This window comes from Colobus angolensis, unplaced genomic scaffold, assembly GCF_000951035.1.
Source record: "Colobus angolensis palliatus isolate OR3802 unplaced genomic scaffold, Cang.pa_1.0 Scaffold36, whole genome shotgun sequence".
NCBI classification, from domain to species: Eukaryota; Metazoa; Chordata; class Mammalia; order Primates; family Cercopithecidae; genus Colobus; species Colobus angolensis.
In genome coordinates, this window is record NW_012116932.1 from 775,224 (window position 1) to 778,615 (window position 3,392).

Sequence of the window (3,392 nt, forward strand, 5' to 3'; positions counted from 1 at the left end):
TTTTTTTTTTTTTTTTTGAGACAGGGTCTTGCTATATTGTCCAGGCTGGTCTTGAACTCCGAGGCATAAGCGGTCCTACCTCCTCTGCCTTTCAGGTAGATGGGACTGGCTGGGGACAGTGCCTCACACCTGTAATTCCAGCACTTTGGGAAGCCAAGGTGGAAGGATCCATCACTTGAGCCCAGGAGCTCAAGATCAGCCTGGCCAACATAGTGAGACCCCATCTCTTCTAAAAAAAATTGTTTTAAAAAATTAGCCAGGCATAGTGCTACACGCCTGTATTCTCAGCTACTCACGAGGCTGAGGTGGGTGGACCGCTTGCGTCCAGGAGGTTGAAGCTACAGCACGTTGTGCTCACACCATTGCACTTCAAGCCGGACAAAAGAGTGAGACCCTGTCTCAAAACAAAACCAAAAAGAAGGCCAGGCGCGGTGGCTCACGCCTGTAATTCCAGCACTTTGGGAAGCCAAGATGGGCGAATCACAAGGTCAGGAGATCCAGACCATCCTGGCTAACACGGTGAAACCCCGTCTCTACTAAAAATACAAAAAATTAGCTGGATGTCGTGGCAGGCACCTATAGTCCCAGCTACTCAGGAGGCTGAGGCAGGAGAATGGCGTGAACCCGGGAGGCAGAGCTTGCAGTGAGCCGAGATCGAGCCACCGCACTCCAGCCTGGGCAACACAGTGAGACTCTGTCTCAAAAAAAAGGAAAAAAAAAAAAAAAAACACATAGATGGAACTACAGGCACGCACCATCATGCCCAGTTCTCCCTTCCTAAAAATTGCTAGGAAATGGAAGCAGGCAATAAACCTGGAGATTTCATCCTGAGGACGGCCCCAACCTCCCACATTGTCCCAGGACCACTGGGTGGCCTTGGGCAGCTTTCCAACCCCTCCTGACATCATTTCCCTCGCTTGTAAAATCAGAGGACGTGAGCAGAATATTCTTGCTTTCCAAATTCTGTGCAGACCCTACCCTTTCCAGCTGTGGACCTTGAGCAAGCTGCATGACTGCTCCATGCCTTAGTCTTCTCACCTGAGACCATGCCTTAGTCTTCTCACCTGAGAGATGGGCTTGATGTTAAATATTAGAGTCCCGGCGCAGCGGCTCACACCTGTAATCCCAGCACTTTGGGAGGCGGAGATGGGTGGATCACCTGATGTCAAGAGTTGGAGACCAGCCTGGCCAACATGGTGAAACCCTATCTCTACTAAAAATAAAAAAATTAGCCGGGTGTGGCCTGTGATCCCAGCTACTCAGGAGGCTAAGGCAGGAGAACAGCTTAAACCCGGGAGGTGGAGGCTGTAGTGAACTGAGAACGCTCCACTACACTCCAGCCTGAGCAACAGAGCGAGACACTCTCTCTCTCTCTATATATATATATACACACACACACACACACACACATATATATATATTAGTATCTGTTGTTAGAGAATTAAATAAGACATTCTCACCCTCTGATACCCCATTCTCTGTTCCTCCTAAAGTCTACCCACTGGCCTAGAGTGACTTCTCTGATTCAGCATTGCAGGACATACCCTAGAGCCCTTTCAAGGCTAGACTTAGCTGACATAGCCACATATCAGACGCTGAAGAGGGCTGCTGGGAAAAGCCAGCCCCGAGGTCCTGTTTGCAAGGGAAGCACCAGAAAGAGATGCTTTTCATTTTTGTTTTTTCTTGAGACAGGGTCTGGCTCTGTCACCCAAACTGGAGTGCAGTGGTGCAATCATGGTTCATTGCAGCCTCAACCTTCTGGGCTCAAGCAATCCTCCCACGCAGCTTCCTGAGTAGCTGGGACTACAGATGCGCACCACCACACCCGGTTAATTAAAAAAAAAAATTTAGGCCAGGCACAGTGGCTCACACCTGTAATCTCAGCACTTTGGGAGGCCAAGTCAGGAGTTTGAGACCAGCCTGGCTAACATGGTGAAACCTCGTCTCTAGTAAAAATACAAAAATTATCTGGGTTTGGTGGCACTCGCCTGTAGTCCCAGTTACTCAGGAGGCTGAGGCAGGAGAATTGCTTGACCCCAGGAGGTGGAGCTTGCAGTGAGCTGAGATCTCACCACTGCACTCCAGCCTGGGCAACAGAGCAAGACTCCATTTCAAAATAAATAAATAGGCCGGGTGCAGTGGCTCACGCCTGTAATCCCAGCACTTTGGGAGGCTGAGGTGGGCGAATCATAAGGTCAGGAGTTCGAGACTACCCTGGCTAACACGGTGAAACCCCGTCTCTACTAAAAATACAAAAAAATTAGCCGGGTGTGGTGGCACACGCCTGTAACCCCAGCTACTCGGGAAGCTGAGGCAGGAGAATCACTTAAACCAGGGAGGTGGAGGTTGCAGTGAGCCGAGATCACACCACTGCACTCCAGCCTGGGCTACACAGTAAGACTCTATCTCAAAGAATAAATAGATAAATACAATAAATAAATAAATAAACATCAAAAAAATGTTTAGAAATGGGGGGGCGTCTCGCTGTATTGCCCAGCCTGGTCTGAACTCCTGGACTCAAGCAATCCTCCCACTTCAGCTTCCCCAAGTGCTGGGATTACAGGCGTGAGCCACGGCACCTGGCCAACCTTTGCTTGGACTCCTCCCTGTGTGTCCTCTGACCCCAGTTACTCCTTCCCCATAGGTCTATCATTGCCCCAAATCCTTTGCAAGGAGATACCCCAGTAAGTCTAGGGCTCCAAAGCAGCCCCCAGTTGACTTCCACTAGTCCAGCTCCTACTGCTGGGTGACCTCAAGCAAGTGGCTCAGCCTCTCCAAGCCTCAGTTTCCTCCTCTAAGAAAAGGAAGTGACAATCCCCACTTTGCAACACTTTGACGGCTTGCACGTCAGCATATATCTCCATAGCTGCGGGCATTGCATGAGCACTCAGCACATTACCATTATTGCTGTTTCTGTTGCTGTCACTGTGGCAGGCTGTGGTTTCTCAAGACGGGCACTGTCTAACAGAAATACAACTCAAACCGGATATGGTGGCTCACGCCTGTAATCCTAGCAATTTGGGAGGCCAAGGTGGGAGGATTGCTTGAGCTCAGGAATTCAAGACCATGGGCAACATAACAAGACTTCCTATTAAAATTCAAAAAAAATTGGCCAGGCGTGCTGTCTCACACCTGTAATCCTCATCCTTTGGGAGGCAGAAGCAGGCGAATCACCTGAGGTCGGGAGTTCAAGACCAGCCTGATCAACATGGAGAAACTCCATCTCTACCAAAAATACAAAAATTAGAAGGGCGTGGCAGCAGGCACCTGTAATCCCAGCTACTCCGGAGGCTGAGGCAGGAGAATCGCTTGAACCCAGGATATGGAGGCTGCGGTGAGCCAAGATCGTGCCATTGCACTCCAGCCTGGGCAACAAAAGTGAAACTCCACCT